General features: G+C 45.0%; 1 protein-coding gene across 1 annotated transcript in view; it reads right to left on the bottom strand.

Annotated features, from left to right (window-relative positions):
* TMEM79 (transmembrane protein 79) overlaps nucleotides 1-13,049 on the bottom strand; it is a 70,634-nt gene extending 57,585 nt beyond the window's left edge. The window contains exon 1 of the mRNA XM_078670757.1: nucleotides 12,913-13,049. The gene's annotated coding sequence lies outside the window, so the exon portion shown is untranslated. The remainder of the gene's footprint in view (nucleotides 1-12,912) is intronic.
* Between the last annotated feature and the right edge of the window lie 257 nt (nucleotides 13,050-13,306).

Here is a 13,306-nt window from a genome sequence, read left to right as displayed (position 1 = left end):
TATATATATATACATACATACATACATACATACATACATACATATACACACACACACAAGCCCAGTGAGGTGGGCTAAACGCGTCATCCTGCCATACTAACAATAATAAAGTAATTCAATAGGAAGAGGACTCCGTGTCCCATCTCCAGCAAAGCAGCGCTGTGGGATTCAAATTATATATATATATATATATATATATATATATATATATATATATATATATATATATATTCACTGAAAAAACCATAGGTTATAGACCATATATAGTTAGGAATTAGCATTTAAAAAACCTTATTTTACTCACAAAACCATTGAAATTCCATATATAGTTAGTTGCACTAACTATATATCGCGCACCCGCAATCCACTGCTGATGATGTCACATATTACATCATTCATGACATGGTCAGTGACATCACTGATGACATCACTGATGACATCTCAAATGACATCACTGATGACATCACTGATGACATCTCATTTTACATCAATGACCACATCACTGATGATATCATTCATGTGACAATACAATGCATCTCCTCACATTTTAATATAACCTCTGTTTCACCCAGTGTTAAATACAGAGTATAATTTTTGAAACCATTGACACACCAATACTAGTTACTACATACGTACTCACTGATTCCTACGTCTACACACACATTCACTCATTCACCCATACAATCATTCATACATACAATCACTCATCTTTACAACACTATCATATGCACTCATACACCTATACAGACACTCACACTCTGCCACTCATCCATGGAGTTACTCACACACCTAGTCAGTCCTGTAAAGAATCAATCACACTTCCATTTTCTTGTCTATACAGTTAAACATAGAGCACCTTACATTTTCAAACATATACTAACACATACTTACTTTCTTATACAATCATTGATACAAGTACACATTGATCTGCACATAGTCACACACCTCCCAGCCAGCCACACACACACTCAGTCTCCCATACAAATACTTGGACAATCAATCAATAACCCATATAGTTACTCATATAGCTACTGATCAACACATGCAGCAGTTTACAGAACAACAGACATAATGATGCACAAATTAAGACAGTTTAGTCACTAACCCATGCACTCAGTGAGACACATTTAATCACTCACTCATACATTCAGTCATGCACCTACTAAATCCTTCGTCCAGACAGTTATACATCTACTCATTCTTCAATATGTAAAACATATTTAAACTTTACAGAAACACACAGTCACTGGATGATGTCATCAGTGATGTCATCAGTGATGTCATTTGAGATGTCATCAGTGATGTCACTGACCATGTCATGAATGATGTAATATGTGACATCATCAGCAGTGGATTGCGGGTGCGCGATATATAGTTAGTGCAACTAACTATATATGGAATTTCAATGGTTTTGTGTGAGTAAAATAAGGTTTTTTAAATGCTAATTCCTAACTATATATGGTCTATAACCTATGGTTTTCAGTGAAGTTTCAAGGTTTAGTAAATGCTAATTCCTAACTATATATGGTCTATAACCTATGGTTTTTTCAGTGAATTTCAATGGTTTTTTTAATAGCAAATATCATAAGCTGTCGAATGTCAAGTACGTGGTAAGTGAAAACATTTTCGTGTTTATGCACACTGATCTGCTTTGAATGGTGCCCCCCCCCTCATTTCTATTAGGAGTACTCTCTCTTTGCAGATAGTGAAAGGTAGTTAACGCAGGCCTTTGCCCCCGTTGTAATCCGTCGTGCCTGCTTCTCTCTCCATTTGATTGATTGTTATCCAAGTATTTACTGTTTTAGAATTAGTTCTCTTTGGTTCATTCTCTATTTACAAACAAACACAGAGTCGCAATACTCTGTTTAGTCTTTACAGATAACGAAAAATCGTGTAAAAAAAAAAGAAAAGGAATCGAGTAAAATCAGTAGGCCACTAATGGGATCTCTTTTTGACCTTGCTAAAATAGAAACATTAGGAACAACCCCTCATGACAAATACAAAACTAGTGAGATGAACTGAACTCCACACAATGATGGCTGCAAAACAGCTCGGCTCCGCCACCCACCCCGCCCAAAATAACGATAAAGAGCGGCTGCCATGATTGGTTGCGGAATGGCCACAACGGAGCTACGAAATGGTGGTGCTCTCATGCTAACCCCAGCTTCAGTCTGAAACATCCAGAAACACTGTAGACTACCAATTCGATCAGTTCCGGTAGCGCCCCAATGTAACCCGGTAGAGAAGAACTAGCCCTCCCCTCTTTGACTGATGGTTCTTGTTGCCTGTCCCTTCTGTTGTCATTTAACAGAACTATTTAGCCTGCTGAAAGGGGTTGTGTTTCGACCGCTGGTTGGTGGAGACATTTTGACTATATTCTGGACCTGCGTTGTCGCGTAATGCGTCATATGACACGCCGCGTTAGCGCATCCGGAAGTCATCCGGGGCGCGCAGCGCGTAACGTAAGCATAACAAGTCATGTGACTTGTTAATAAAACTTTTCATTGGTTCATTTTACTTTTCTTATTCTAATGATGAAAGCCTTGGTCATATCACCTAAAAATTACGCTTTTAATTACTTCCGAACATTATTTTTTCTTAAATATATGTTATAATGTTCCAGGCTAATGTACTTTCGCGGAAATTTTACAACTGTCCTGCAAGTAAAATATATTCTTTTTTCGAGAAAAAGAGCGTTTCTTCGTCCCATGATGGAGCCGTTGAGCAAAAGAGGGTCGACCTGCTGTCTTAGTCGCCGATACGCCTGAATATGAGATTCTTATCGATCACTTTATGTTGCAGGAATAGAAAACACAACAGCCCTTGACCATTTATCTTTACTGCGTTCCTTCGTATTATACCTTTTACCCTTCATGTAATTGGTCTGCTTTATTTCACTTGCCTTTTAATGATTCTAAAACAGTGACTATTATTAAAAACTTTACCAATGTATATTCTACTACCATGTTTTCTTTTAAAAACCTTTATTGTGAAAATTTCATTATACAAATACGAGCCTATAACCACGTGGGCCTGCCACGGAGCAAACTGTAATCGTATATGATGAATAGACATTTACACTGTAGAGGAACGTAACGGGCGGGCCATTAGGTTGCAAGAACTAAGGTGTCTAACAGTTACGGAATCGGTGGACGTACATTTTATAATTAAAATACGACAGGGCCAGTTACAATAAAATTATCTAGATATACATTTGCGGGCAAGTACCATGGGTGACGTTAATTCGAATTTTCAACAGTACAGTAATCAATAACACATCAGAACTTAATATCAATAGGGATGTCGAAATATTCAATCAATTCTCGTCCCCGCCCGCCATGTGCTTCAAAACTGCATACGTATCTCGTGATTTCAAGGTTCTGCAACCAGTACACAACAAGGAGTTACGAGTCCCATTTATTCCGGCGCCATTTTGGGCGAGGACGGGCAGGTCCAGGATATAGTCAAAATGTCTCTACCAACCATCGACTATGATGATGTTCATATGCTGTATTTATTAGAGTAACACTCATCTGTCCACATGAAATTAATTTACCACAATCTAAACATGTCATTTTAATCTTTCCAAAGTTCTTCTAAATATTTGGGACCGTTTCCCTTGCCTCTGAAGCTCTCAGTGCCACTTCTTTGATGAATGTACTAGCAGGTCAGGGGTTCTCCTCCAAATCTCTCTTTTATGCAGCACTATAATTAATTGGTGCCACCTCTCCATATGACGATGCATGGTATAGTTACCACAACTATATTTTTTTTTCGGTTCCTCTGGAGAGTTCATCGTGGCAGATAAAGCGTGTAACGTACCGGGCATTTACCTTTTTTTGCATGTACAGGAAAGGAAAAAAAAAAAAATCGAGCGTCCGAGTTCTAAGGTGTCCCAGGGCCATTTTAGTGGACCAGGCCCAAATCCAAAGAACAGGCCGCCATTTTGAGAGTCCTCTTGCAGCCGCCTGTCGCTGTAGCATCAAGAGCAGCCGAAACTCAGCTGAATGGCAACTGAAACGGTAAATGGGCGCCCCACTACATTTCGGCATTGTAGGATGACCACACCAGTACAGCAACTTGCTAGACATCACCTCGGTGCCATCCGGATCTCGGCGCCCCACTGCAGATGAAGTGCCTCTCAACTATGAAACCACCACGGTGACATCCGGATCTTGGCGCGTTGTGCTGCCTTCGGCCTATTCGCACATCGGTCCGCTACTGACGCCATCTCACAGGCTAATGGGGTGACCCACGCCGAGTTTCAGCATTGTAGGATGACCACACCAACTTGCTAGACATCACCTCGGTGCCATCCGAATCTTGGCATCTCAACGCCTAGTGGTATCTTCCATACAGAAAATATTGTTACGCTGCCTTTGGCCCCATTCGCACATCAGTCCGCAACTTAGACATCACCTCGGTGCCATCCGGATCTTGGCATCTCAGCGCCTTGTGGTGTCAGTCAGAAAATATTGTTGCGCTGCCTTTGGCCCCATTCGCACATCAGTCCGCTACTGACACCATCTCACAGGCCAATAGGGCGCCCCACGCCGACTTTTACCATTGTACGATGGCCACACCAGTGGCACAACTTGCTAGACATCACCTCGGTGCCATCCGAATCTTGGCATCTCAACGCCTAGTGGTATCTTCCATACAGAAAATCTTGTTACGCTACCTTTGGCCCCATTCGCACATCGGTCCGCAACTTAGACATCACCTCGGTGCCATCCGGATCTTGGCATCTCAGCGCCTTGTGGTGTCTTCAAATCAGAAAATATTGTTGCGCTGCCTTTGGCCCCATTCGCACATCGGTCCGCTACTGACGCCATCTCACAGGCCAACGGGGCGCCCCACGCCGACTTACAACATTGTAGGATGGCCACAGAAGTGCGACAACTTACTAGACACCACCTCGGTGCCATCCGGATCTTGGCGCGTTGTGCTGCCTTCGGCCTATTCGCACATCGGTCCGCTACTGACGCAAACTCACAGGCCAACGGGGCGCCCCACGCCGACTTTCAGCATTGTAGGATGGCCACACCAGTGCGGCAACTTGCTACACACCACCTCGGTGCCATCCGGATCTTGGCATCTCAGCGCCTAGTGGTGTCTTCTATTCCGAAAATATTGTTGCGCTGCCTTCGGCCCCATTCACACATCGGTCCGCTACTGACGCCATCTCACAGTCCAACGGGGCGCCCCACACCGACTTTCAGCATTGTAGGATGGCCACACCAGTGCGGCAACTTACTAGACACCACCTCGGTGCCATCCGGATCTTGGCGCGTTGTGCTGCCTTCGGCCTATTCGCACATCGGTCCGCTACTGACGCAAACTCACAGGCCAACGGGGCGCCCCACGCCGACTTTCAGCATTGTTGGATGGCCACACCAGTGCGGCAACTTACTAGACACCACCTCGGTGCCATCCGGATCTTGGCGCGTTGTGCTGCCTTCGGCCTATTCGCACATCGATCCGCTACTGACGCAAACTCACAGGCCAACGGGGCGCCCCACGCCGACTTTCAGCATTGTAGGATGGCCACACCAGTGCTGCAACTTGCTGGACACCACCTCGGTGCCATCCGGATCTTGGCGCGTTGTGTTGCCTTCGGCCTATTCGCACATCGGTCCGCTACTGACGCCGCCTCACGTGCCAACGTATTTTCTCCGCATTTTACACCCTATGCCGCATAACAGGTCATGTGACTTGTTTATAAAACTTTTCATTGGTTCATTTTACTTTTGGTTTCCTAATGATGGAAGGCTTGATCATGTGACCTAAAAACAACACTTTTCATTGGATGAAAACTTTTTTTTTTCCCCAAACGATGAAAGCCCCACCTTGTTTCTGGATGTTTCAGACTGAAGCTGGCGTCAGCATGAGAGCACCACCATCTCGTAGCTCAGTCGTGGTCATTCCGCGAGCAATCATGGCAGCCGCTCCCCACCAGAAGCCTGCAGGAGTCGGAGCCCCCAAAACTTTTGATGAATTCTCAAGGCGGAGGGGACGCTTTCGAGAATGGGGTCCAAGACCTAGCAGACAAGCGTCCGATTTCCAAGGTGTCCCAGGGCCATTTCAGTGGACCAGGCCCAAAAAGGAAACAGCCTGCCGCCATTTTGAGAGTCCTGTGACAGCCGCCTATCGCTGCACCGCAAGAGTGGGCGCAACTCAGCTGAATTGCGGCTTTTGACACAGTGGACCAAAAACGGACGGAATGGCAACTGAAACGGTAAAGGGGCGCCCCACTACAACAGATGACACTCCACCTGGAGAGGCCCGTTCACGCCGCCTCCCCCGGGGCGCCCCACGCCGTTATTCGGAGCAGCATTGTAGGATACCAAAACCAGTGCGGCAACTTACTGGACATCACCTTGGTGCCATTGTTCTGCTGCCTTGGAACTATTCGCGCAACAGTTTGCTACTGATGACCCACCCCCCCCGCGACGCCCCATGCCGTTATTTGCTGGGTGGCAACTTACTAGACATCACTTTCGTGTCATCTAGATTTCAGCGCGTTCTGCTGCCTTGGAACTATTCGCACAACAGTTTGCTACTGATGACCCACCCCCCGTGACGCCCCACGCCGGAAATCTGGACGTTGTGCTGCGTTGGGACTATTCGCACAGCCGACCGCTACTTCGTTGTTTTTCCCTAAAAATGTTTATATGTTATTACTATTTTTGTTTTCTTGTATATATTTATAAATTATTAAAGTTTTATAATCTTACTACTTTGTCGGAGTGCTATATATTTTTAATGTGACACATAATTGTAAAAACTTTGATGTACAAAGAGTCATCCCTGGAATCTTCCGCTTCAGGCTCGGTCCCCTCCCCAATCACAATACAGGATGGTTTTCAGATAATAGCAACGCTTCTGCTGTGACGGATCTCATCGAGTGTGGGCCTTGATCTACTATAACTCCTTTGAAGAGGGGTGATTCTTTACAGCTGTGGCCATAAACTACATCTGCAGGGCTAGCTGATACCCTAGGACCAGCCTGGACAATCGGACACAGAGGAAAAGGAGTGTCAGAGGGTGCGGTAGTGAATAGGGCGAAAGGGAGGTGTCGGGCGGGCACAGGGTGTGATTCTCAGGGAAGAGCAGCGCAGATGGGGGGAGGTTGATTACCCATGCATAAGACAGAGAGCGGGGGTGACCACTGCCTGGGGGAGATGCTTGCGAGGGTGGGGAGCCATGCTAAGGATCGACAGCGTGCACAGAGTGGGTCTGGTCAAGGCATCTAAAATGGCTGCCGTGCACGACAAAAGTGTGGCATTTGAAAAAAGACAAGATGGCGCAGACAATGTTTTTCAACACTTCCTGATTTCCTTTGAATCGAACGTTAACAGACGTTGGGGCATATTACCAAAGTTAAGCGATATTTATCCCTAACGATGCTTAGCAACGATTTTTTTACCGTCAGAAATTATCGCAGATAAACCTTGCTATTATCAAGGTTTATCGGAAATACGATAAAAAACGACCGCAATGCATTAATATCGCTGAAAACTCAGCGATATTCATGCATTACCGAGCTAATGCTCTTAGCCATGTTATCCACCTCCCATTGGATAACATGGCTAAGAACTGCTCAGGGCAGGTGGTAGCTTTTGGAGATATTCGCGCTTATCTCGAATATTTCCAAAAGTTGATAATAGGAGATAGCGATGTTAGCGACTGTTTCCAGTCGCTAACATCTTGGCATGCCCACTTTGCATGTCATTAGTGATAAATATCACTCACATGCAAAGTGGGGCCCAAGATGGTCGCTATCTTCTACTAGCCGTCGCTAACTGGTGTTAGCAACAGCTAGGTAATACACATATAATTTTATCTCCGCGAAGCGGAGCGCTGTTACAGATATATATCTTGTTTCTGAACGTTAATTTCTCAAAATGCACTGAAGCACATATATTGAGACCTAGCAAAGGCACATCGGGCTACCAGTCCCTACAATTTTGCCAAGTTTCGTGCAAATCCATTCAGCTGTTCGATCCTACCGAGAGACAAGATGGCGGCCGCTACGGACTGTTTGGAATGTTTACAGACACCGGAGAGCCAATCAGCTTCGCTTCGCAAAGCTCCGTAACGCGAAAAGTACGCGAAGCGGTGCGCTGTTACAGATATATATCTTTTTTTGAACGTTAATTTCTCAAAATCCACTGGAGCACATATATTGAGATCTAGCAAAGGCACATCGGGCTACCAGTCCCTACAATTTTGCCAAGTTTCGTGCAAATCCATTCAGCTGTTCGATTATTATTATTTTTATTTTTTTTTGCCCCGCGGGGCCCTTTTAAAACCTCCACATCAAACCTAGGGGGTCAGCGACAATGTACTATGCCCCCTTATGGTCATTTGCCCCTTCGCTTTGGCCTCCTCTTGTCTCTCGATCCTACCGAGAGACAAGATGGCGGCCGCTACGGACTGTTTGGAATGTTGACAGACGCCGGAGAACCAATCAGCTTCGCTTCACAAAGCTCCGTTGCGCGAAAAGTACGCGTCCTGGGGCGCTGCCCGGTCCGCTGTTACAGATATATATCTTTTTTTAAACGTTAATTTCTCAAAATCCACTGGAGCACATATATTGAGACCTACAAAAGGCACATCGGGCTACCAGTCCCTACAATTTTGCCAAGTTTCGTGCAAATCCATTCAGCCGTTCGGGCTAAAAGTGAGGCCAACCGCCCTATGGAAATTAACATGGGAAAAACGCGTTTTGGGACCCCCCTTTTTTCTCGGCCCCCCCTTGACGAACCCCCCCAAAATTTTCAGGGGCTGCTCAGAAACAAAATGTGCCATTTTCCTGAAAATTTCAACCAATTCCGTCCACAAACGCCAAAGTTATTAGACATAGAATTTTCAAAAATCCCATAGGGAAAAAATCCTAACTATATATACGCCAGTAGGTAATATGTAATATATATATATATATATATATATATATATATATATATATATACACACATATACACACACACACACATATATACACACACATTCATTTATACACACACACATACATTCTTCCTACAAACGCGTCACTTCCGCTCTAAGGATCGGATTTAATATCCACAACTGCTGTGCTGCTCATAATCAGACTACTGCTTTCCACCAAACAGACCACACAAGACGCCACCACTCTGGCGAATCTAAACACCAGGTTTGCTAAAACAATAAAACACGTGCTGCTGTACGCTTCGCCGTGAAAGTGGGCGCTTGCACGTGCCTAAGACCCGTTAACTCACCTCGGGCGCATTAGGACAATCGATTTGCAGGATAAATGAAAGGCGAGCGTCCATTTTTTGGTCCATACAATTCAATGGTAAACGGGGTGTGCGTGAGGGGGGGGGGGGGGTAGAGACAACGTGCCCCACACCAGTGCGCGTGGCAGCGAACACAGTGGCAACAGGTTATGGTGGCAGAAAGGCGAGGTGCTGCTTAGGTGAAACGTCCTGACTGTTACCCCTGCTGGCACAGTACCACCCAGAGCGTCTCAGCAGGCCAGAGGCGCCTGGAAGTACCATTACAATTCTGTCAACATTACACTTTACAATTCGAAGTGTGAGCGCAGACGGCGCCTCCCCTTTTAACCAAAGTGCCTTTTCTGCATTCTTATACATCGAGGCCTCCCCGCCTACCCCATTGCGTCTTATTTACCAAGACACGTAAATAAAACCAGTTGAAGCAAGAATGGTTCTTCGTTGTGGCGCCTGGCCTCGCTGTGCATGCTGACAAAGGAGCGTAATGCATCTTTGTGGTCAGCTGGAAATTAACGCAATCAGTATTTTCAACATGACAAAGGCCGGGGCTGCTGGGCACCGCTTATCACAGTGCCCTGTGCAGAGAATTACATTTAGGGAAAGGTGCAGGCAGAGCTGCCTTTCGTTTTATTTGTTCTTCCTCCCACAGTGTTGCCAGTTTCAAGTTCTGCCCTTAGCCAAGCCCTACTGATTTTACAAAATGAGACGTATGGCATACTTACCTCAAAGGGCTAGCCCTGTTCATCTCTTGTTGTCTCGCATACATTTCTCTTCCGCCCACAACATCGGACACTGGATCAGCCAACCACCCTTGAGTGCAACACCACCTGAACACCTGGCTGACAACGGCAAGAATTTCCTGCTCTGTAAATTTGTGATTTTAGAGTTTATGTGTTTGTATCTCTTCCTTGAGTGACTCTATAACTTGTACATTTGCAATATTTTCCTCCTTTCACTCCACTTGTATATATAACTCCAACCACTAGTATATGTAGTAGACCTTTGTACTTACTACATTCCTATGTGATTTTAGAGTTTGTTTGTATCTCTTCCTTGAGTGACTCTACAACTTGTACATTTGCAATTTTTTCCTCTGTTGGCTCCACTTGTACATTTGAACATGTTTTTTTCTGTTTATATCCCTCATGTAACTCATGTAATCCAAAGTCCTTATGTAACGCAACTGGTTCTTTTGTAAAGCGCTCTGACACCTTCGGGTAACGTTCGCGCTATATAAAATCGCATAAAATAAAAAAAAAAACTAAAAAAAACAAATGACTTCACTGTGAGCATTCGGCCCTTTCACAAAGAGCACATCCGCGCACAAAGTAGTTGCCTTCAGTGCTTTGAGACTAAGCACATTTTCAATTTAAGCCAACATAACCAAACAGGGAGGCCTCCCTGGTGAGCTCATCTGCCCATCGCGACGTCACTGGATTTTAGGCCAGAAATAACACCACAGCAGCTAACGGGCTCCCTGTCGAGTGCGACTACTTAAGGCTGATCTGCCATTTTAGCCTGCATACACTGCCTTCTTGGACATGTAGTTTTGCCGTTAACTTTGAAAATACGGCCTCAAATATCTCAGCAGGACAACTGCTGTTGGCAAAAAAACATGGATTGGCTAAAGGTGACATGTGTGGCCACTGGGCAGCTATTACCCCGAAACCGGTCCTAGGAAGCTTGTTTCCGGTCCAGGGAAGACCTGGCTGGGCAGTTCGGGCTGGACTGTTCCCATGAGGCACATGGTCAAGACAGATTTGCATGTGTCCAGGTCTAAACTGGGGTGGCATGGTGAGCAAAAGAATGATGGATTTAACCCAGCTCTCGACTGGGGGTGAAAGTTTTGATTTGTTCTGTATTCCGTCCATCAATTGTGTGTCTTTTGCTTTCTCGCCCTAAGTGCGCCAGGTATGCCCAGACGTGGGTCCCGGGCTCACTGTGCCACTGGATTCAAGCTATCCTGGCTGAAGAGGGGTGAAACTCCGAAACCGGTCCTAGGATGCTTGTTTCCAGTCCAGGGAAGACCAGGCTTGGCAGTTCGGGCTGAATTGTTCCCATGAGGCACAGAGTCAAGACTGATTTGCATATAGCCATGTCTGAACTGGGGTGGCAGAGTGAGCTAAAGAACGATGATGGATTCAACCCAGAACTGTGACTGGGGGCGAGTCTCCGAAAAGTTTCAGCGCTCGGTCCATCGCCTCCTTGTGTTCTCTGGGCAGCTAGGTCACAGCAGACAGGCAAAGACCTCCAACCCGGACACAGACCGTATATCTATTGCAAATGCAAGAACTTCTTGTTTATTTTAAACGTCGCTGCTCTCACAGCCTTGAAGCTTCAAGGCACTGTAAATAGTGAACTATTTTTAACTATATTATACTCATTTGGTGCATCAACTCAAAGTGTGCTCAAATACGTTACCAACAGTAACCAGGGTAGTAGCTATAAATGGTGAAGCAGGTGCAGTGACACCAGGGCCCAGGGCTTTGAGGGACCCTCCACACACCGGTTTTTACGATTTTACTCCCCATGGGGGGGGGGTCAATGTTCAAAGCTTGTATTAGAATCCATAGCACCCTTGCTACACCACATACTGTAAAAAGGCCTCTGAAGCAGGAGTCCAGTTAGCACACTTGTTGACTGGAAGAGATCAAACAAGGTCAATATTTGTACGTTTACACTCAGTATAGTGGAAAAAAATACCAACAGGATCAGTACATGTGTGATCTGTGACGGGGGAGGGGGGTGTACAGTTCTACATATCGATAGCTGAAAAAATAAAGCTGGTGTACGCTAAACGTTCGAAAAACAACTTTCAGGATTTGCTTTTTAGAAACAGAACTCAAACCATTGCTTTATGATCTAGCTTTAAAACAAGTTCTGAAGAAAAGAAGAGGAACACTGTAACCCAAAGGTGAGTAAGCACATAAATCCATTGAATATTATTTTGGTGAATCTAGAATTATGTGGCGTTTTCCACATAATTATGCATTTGGATCATAATTTATCATCTGAAGACTTTAACAAAAAAAATGTGGCAGCCTGTGCCCGGGAAATAGAAGGCCCTTCTCAAAAGTTGACATTCTGTTGCTTTTTGTTACATTTCGTTGTTAAACATGTACTAATGAGATGAAATCTTGGCCCAGTGTTAGGTAGCACGAAAACAATTAAAATTAAACAAATTATGCAATGTTACCACAGAATGCCGCATAGATTGCCTTTTCTTTCCACATTTTTTAGTTAACGCTGCCGCATAAAATAAGGCCTTCCCTGCCGCATAATCCCAGAGGCTCATAATTATATATGTATATATAAATACAATTTAAACCAGTACTCTTATCGGGTTTTGTTTTGAACTCTAATTATAACATTATCTGTTACCAAATTTCCCAAATCTGGCGAAAAAAAAACACTTAACTAATTAAGAAGAATATTTAAATTTACGATTTCGACAAGACCGCACCTTCCTCCTGGAACTTTCTAAAACACCACATGATACGAGCACAGTGTACCAATAGGGATCCCTGTTAATACCTCACAGGGGCCTTTTCAGATCTAGCGTAGATTGGAAGCACTAGCCCCTCTCATGCGGACTTAGCAGAGTGCACTGCCTCTTTCGCCCCTTTCCTGCCCTTACCTCTCTCCTCTCGCGGCGCCTCGCTCTTCCAGACTGTTTTCCTGCTTCCTTTCCCCTTGGCTCCAAACCTGCTGAACCAGAGCAGGTGTGGCAAGCCTTAAAGGCGCAGGCGAAACCGCATCTCTCGCCACTTCCCGTCCTCAGACCCAAAACAAACACATACCAGAGCGCCCGCTGCGCTCCTGCCTCTTAAAGGGGAGGCCTGGCCGTGACCTCACCCTGCTATCAGCAGGGAGCTTCAGGCCTCGGCTGCTTAATATTTAACGGCCAAGCCTCGCCAGAGTTTGCTTTTCATTAGCACAGACAGTCTTTCTGTGGATTTCTTTCAAATAATTAACTTTTTCAAACTCGCATATCTTTTGTAACTTCGGCGTATCCTGTAGTGTCTACAGGT

Source organism: Lissotriton helveticus, chromosome 12 (assembly GCF_964261635.1).
Source record: "Lissotriton helveticus chromosome 12, aLisHel1.1, whole genome shotgun sequence".
NCBI classification, from domain to species: Eukaryota; Metazoa; Chordata; class Amphibia; order Caudata; family Salamandridae; genus Lissotriton; species Lissotriton helveticus.
This window is presented reverse-complemented; position numbering and strand designations above follow the sequence as displayed.